At 41.6% G+C, this 6,233-nt stretch overlaps 1 non-coding gene across 1 annotated transcript; it reads right to left on the minus strand.

Annotated features, from left to right (window-relative positions):
* Positions 1-3,043: 3,043 nt before the first annotated feature.
* Positions 3,044-3,149, minus strand: LOC137379311 (U6 spliceosomal RNA). Its single transcript, XR_010976791.1, has one exon. It is a non-coding gene; the product is annotated as a U6 spliceosomal RNA (small nuclear RNA).
* Between the last annotated feature and the right edge of the window lie 3,084 nt (positions 3,150-6,233).

Below are 6,233 nucleotides of genomic sequence, written 5' to 3' on the forward strand. Positions count from 1 at the left end.
GAGCAGATTGCAACTCCCAAAATGTACCTGCATCACTTTGTGGACAACACTCCCAGAATGTAACCTGAGTCTGTCTCCCATCTGAGTCTAATTGCTTTTATTTTTGGCTGACAACAAAACTGGCCATTCACAGAATGTACCAGAACTTACCCTTTCCCCTCTTTATGATTGAAAAGACGTGGGGACTGACAACACTAAAACTTAAGGGGGTAGAAATTCTTTCTTGGTGGTGGCATAAAAAGGCTCAACTCAAATGGGCTGCTTTGGAATTGGACATCAAGTGAGGCGTATTCAGGGCGACCGATACAGACTTGTACCTGTCTTGTACTGCCATTCAAGATGAATTTCTACCCCTCAGGAAGTCACTGTTAGAGCCTTTGAAGGTAACTAATTTTTTGTATGAACCATCAAAATATAATAAAGTAGGACCTTATGAGCTTTCCCTGAGGTAATTAGTATGGGAAAATAATGTAACCAACTCTATATATGGGGCTATTTATTTATGTAACTGCAGCACATTTTGGCCATATATTTATTTACTTGTGTAACTGTGGTATGCAAAGGGAACAAAGTTACACATTTTTCTACATGCAGTGGGTTAGGAAAACGTTATTTATTTGTGTTACTTATTTTTTTAAATGTGTATCATGAGCAATGCCATGGGAGATCCACTATTGATACATGGCTTTAGGCATAACTCGTTGAGTCTAATATATGTCCATCATACTTCAGATACCACATCTCAATGTATAAAATTAATTTAGTATTATAAAGTGAAAAGAGAAGTCTATTCCTACTAGTTTATCTAATCTTGATAATCAGGCTTCAGCCTAGAAGATGGAAGCCAGAGATTGAATGACAGGACCCAGTCTAAAAGAAAAAGTTCCTCAAAACTGAGGTTAGAGTTCACTGCAGAGCATGCCTACTTAAGACAACTTCTCTACTGAGTATTTAGGAGCGGCCTGAAAGGGACAAGCCACTTTAAACAACTAAAACAACTACACATTACAATCCAGACCCATTTTCAGCCATTTTATTAAAGATAGTGATGGTAAGTTCCAAAAGTCTTTACAGAGTTTGTTATTACTCCATTTGAGAGTGCATTCATCTCTGCACACAGGTCTGCATTAAAATAATTAGTAGAGTATCATTAGACCTCATACACAGAAAAAAAAACTGTGGCATAATTTGTATTATTGTTTGCTTATTTATGACAATTGTCAGAGATGTTTGGTCACCATAATTTTAAAGAGTGAGGGAATGATGTGCATAAGTGATTCTTTGCTGGTGCTTTTGTTGCCCAGGGCATGTTATTTCAGCCTAATAATACAGTCAACCTTGTTCTTACCCTTTTAATGAGTGGTAAATGAGTTATCCTCAGATGCTACCCTCCATATGGGGGAGGGATGGGAAGTTTGCTGCATAGATGCTAAATTTGTGAGTAATTGTTTAGAAAGATGAAAGGGTCTTTTAGCCTTCAAAATATAGAACTTGTTTTTCCAGATTTGATTTAGCCTTTGTTGACCATTAAATTCTTGATTTAATGCTTCATTCCAGCATTACCCATTGTTCCCTTCTGTTGGCTGGCATCATTCTCTTTTGACATATACTGTAGCTTTACTTATTATTCATAGGTATTTATTGGTTAACTTTGTGTACAGTGGCATAAGGCAATCCCTATGTTCTTATAAACGAACAAGGTTTGAAGCAGAGTAATCATTTTTAAGCAAATGTGGCAGCCAATTTACACACAGCAAGACTCACAAACAGCAATAAGATGAATAACCAGTGTGGGATAAATGTTGGCTCGGACTCTTCACATAGTGCCATGGGATCTTTTACATCCATCTAAGAAGCAATGGTTTAAAGTCCCATCTGATAGACAGCACCTCTGACAATGTATATGCTCAAATTCTGGAGTGGATAGTTGAACCCACAACCTGCTGATTGAGAGGCAAAAATTCTATGACTGAGCCAAGGCTACCCCTTCAGATATAGCCATTTGGAGTATAGGGAGTTCACACTCTTTTTCTGTATATGGTGAAAGAATAAATGCAAAAGCAATGTGCACATGTGAGAAAACTGTTTAATGCACAAGAACTGACATCAAATGACATACAAGGCATGGTGGAAGTGGAAATGATTTTAAAAGGAAATTTATTTTATTTTGAGATACAGCACTGAAACAGGCCCTTCAGCCCACCGAGTCTGTGCCGACCAACAACCACCCATTTATACTAATCCTACATTAGTCCCATATTCCCTACTACATCCCCACCATTCTCCTACCACCTACCTACACTAGGGGCAATTTACAATGGCCAATTTACCTATCAACCTGCAAGTCTTTGGCTGTGGGAGGAAACCAGAGCACCCAACAGAAACCCACGCGATCCACAGGGAGAACTTGCAAACTCCGCACAGGCAGTACCCAGAACTGAACCCGGGTCGCTGGAGCTGTGAGGCTGCAGTGCTAACCACTGCACCACTGTGCAGCCAAGAGCATGAGTCCCGAAGGTTGTGTTGCCTGCCCGGTTCCAGGGTTAAGGATAGCTCCTCAGGGCTGGAGCGGAACATGGAGTTGCCGTGGTCCACGTGGGTACCAATGACATAGGACTAAGAAAGAGATTCTGCTGAGGGAATATGAGGAGCTAGGGGCCACATTAAAAAGCATAACCACAAAGGTAATAATCACTGGATTACTACCTGAGCCACGAGCAAATTGGCACAGGGTAAATAAGATTAAAGAGCTAAATGCATGGCTCAAAGATTGGTGTGGGAAAATTGGGTTTTGATTCATTGGGCATTGGCATCAGTACTGGGGAAAGAGGGAGCTGTACCGCTTTTTTTCTTTTTTTTTATGAAGGTGGCCTTTATATCTCAGGTCCCTTTAATATGCATTTTAAATAAATAACTTTATTTAAAAACAGATAAATAAAACAAACTCAAATTAAAATAGCATTGTCTGCATCGATGATGCTCACCAGCCCCTGTGGTGCCCACCAGTCGCAGAAGACCTCAAGCAAACTAGTGGACATTACATGCAAATATGGAACGCTTCATGAATTTTTGTGTCACCCTTGCGCAGGGTCCATGCTAATCTTCTCTGTATCGTTCCACTGTTAGTATATGTGCTGAATTGATAGCACAAATGGAAATAAGTAAGTATTATATGATAGCCATTACAGAGACATGGACCAGGATTTTATCCAGGCAACAGGGGTCTCAAGCACTGGCAAAAGCGTCGGTGAGAGCCCTGCGTCGTCTACTCTGGGAAAGAACCTCTGGATCATGGCCTGTCTTTGGGCTAATTCCAGTGGCAGCAGGATGAGGCCCTCAATTGGTCATTTATTGGCCACTTATGGGCCTCAATTAGCAGCAGGGCTGGAAGGCCGTTCACAGGCCTGACATTTGTCATTGGGAAAATGTTAGAACCCACTATTAAAGAGGTAGTAGCAGGACATCTAGAAAATCACAAATACAATCAGGCAGAGACAACATGGTTTTGTGAAAGGGAAATCATGTTTGACAAATTTAATAGAGTTCTTTGAGGATGGAACAAGTAGGGTAGATAAAGGGTATTTGGATTTCCAAAAGGCATTTGACAAAGTGCCACATAAAAGTTCACTACACAAGATAAGAGCTCATGGTGTTGGGGGTGATACATTAGCATGGATAGAGGATTGGCTAACTAACAGGAAACAGAGAGTCGTGTCATTTCCAGCTTGGCAAACTGTAACAAGCGGAGTGTCACAGGGACCAGTGCTGGGGCCTCAACTATTTACGATCTATATTAATGACTTGGATAAAGGGACCAACTTTATTGTAGCCAAATTTGCTGATGATACGAAGATAGGTAGGAAAGCAAGTTGTGAGGAGGATACAAAGAGTCTGCAAACGGATATAAATAGGTTAAGTGAATGGGCAAAAAAATGGCAGCTGGAGTATAATGTGGGAAACTGTGAGGTTGTTCACTTTGGCAGGAAGAATAGAAAAGCAGAGTATTATTTAAATGGAGAGCGATTCCAGAATGCTGCGGTACAAAGGGACCTTGGTGTCCTTGGACATGAATCACAAAAAGTCAGCATGCAGGTACAGCAAGTAATTAGGTAAGCAAATGGAATAGTGGCCTTTATTGCAAGGGAGATGGAGTATAAAAGTAGGGAAGTCTTGCTACAACTGTGCAGGGTATTGGTGAGACCGCACCTAGAGTACTATGTACAGTTTCAGTCACCTTATTTAAGGAGGGACATCCTTGCATTGGAAGTAGTTCAGAGAAAGTTCATGAGGCTGAATTTTGGGATGAGGGGTTTGTCTTATGAGGAAAGGTTGAGTAGGTTGGGCCTATACTCATTGGAGTTTAATAGATTGAGATGTGATCTTATTGAATCATATAAGATTCTGAAGGGGCTTGACAGGGTAGATGTTGAGAGGATGTTTCCCCTCGTGGGGAAATCTAGAACTAGGGGGCACAGTTTCAAAATAAGGGGTCTTCCATTTAATATGGTGGTGAGGAGGAATCTCTTCTCTCAGAGGGTCGTTAGTGTTAGGAATTCTCTTCCCCAGTGAACAGGGGAGGCTGGGTCATTGAATATATTTAAGTCTGAGTTAGTCAGATTTTTGATCTACAAGGGAGACAAAGGGTTATGGGGGCAGTGGGGTGGTAGTGGTGGGGGGGGGGGGGTGGCGTTGGTGGGAGGGGTGGTGCCACAGGAAATGGAATTGAGGCCACAATCAGATCAGCCATGATCTTATTGAATGGCAGAGCAGGCTCGAGGGGCTGAATGGCCGACTCCTGCTCCTATTTCTTATGTTCTTATATAAATTATTGGATGTGAAAATGTGCCAGTTTATGATCGACAACACCTGTTTTAGGCTGGGGTGGTAAGTTGAAAATATGCCCCCTAGTCTCCAATCACCTTTCATAAAATTGAATGTGTGTTAATTCATGCTAGCCTGGATCTGTGTAGAACTGTTGAAATACCCACTTTATTCTTAAAAATGCTTTTGTGAGCAGGAAAGTTTCAAGGTTTTCTCTGTCATATATTTAGAGTTTACAGTAGCCTTCAGCATGTCAGCTTCCCACATAGACTTTCCCTCAGAGGCAAGAATCATCAAGTTCAATTAACCGGTAAGAACTGATATCAATGTCCCTCATGATACTGTAATGGTTATGTGACTGGACTAGTAATCCAGAGAACATGAGTTCAAATCCCACTCTGTCAGTTTGAGAATCTGAATTCAGAAAAGAACAATCTGGAATTAAAAAGCTGGTATCAGTCAAAAACATGGCTATGAAACTGGCTGTCAGATTGTCATAAAAAACCAACTGGTTCATTGAACAGAACATCTGCCATCATTACCTGGTTTGGCCTATATGTGACTCAAGGCCCATGTCAATGTGGTTGACTCTTAGATGCCCTCTGAAGTTGCCTAGCAAGCCACTCAGTTGTACTTAACTGCTACAACAGTTCAAAAGGTAGACCTACAACCTTCTTTGGCAACTAGGAATGGGCAATGAATAATGATGCCAGTGATGCTCACATCCCAAGAATGAATAGGATAAAGAACTACACAGTGTGAACCAGGTTCCAACCTAGTCTATGTTGAGTTAGCTGATCTCAGGCAGCACAATAGCACGGGTGCCACAAGTGCCATGAAAATCATTGGGCTAGGATCGGAAATCTCCTTCCTGATTGCTAGCTAAAGACTTCTGTTGGACATGTGTGTGGGCAAGATCAGCCTCAGCCTGGTGACCCTAGTGGTGGAATAGCCTCCCAATACTCAGTGTCCAGGATCATACACGAAGACTGGCTGGGAGTGGTGGAAGCTGGCTGGTGCCTATAGAATCATGCTTCATTGATGTCTTGGAGTTATTTGGTGTTTGTGTGGGGAGAGGAGCTATTATTGACCCACCTGGACTTATTACCAGACCTTGTGACCAAATTCAGAAACAACAGCATATTATTGCCTTTTATTTTTAACTTGTTTTTTCTAATTTCTCTTTGGCAAATGTAAATCTGAAACAATTTGATTAAAGTTGTCTGAATACCAATTCTCTGTTTCGTAAAATTCTCACAAGGTGATTGTACTTGAACCCACTTTCATTTGACTCAATCTGCCGCCCCCTCCGTCTTTGAGCCTCCGAGAACAACCAGAGGGTTGCTTTTTGGGCACAAAGGCTATCCCCTGTCCACATGGCTGATGAGTGCTCTCCACCACCTGATCATGCA

The sequence above is a fragment of the Heterodontus francisci genome, chromosome 17 (genome assembly GCF_036365525.1).
Source record: "Heterodontus francisci isolate sHetFra1 chromosome 17, sHetFra1.hap1, whole genome shotgun sequence".
Taxonomy (NCBI): Eukaryota; Metazoa; Chordata; class Chondrichthyes; order Heterodontiformes; family Heterodontidae; genus Heterodontus; species Heterodontus francisci.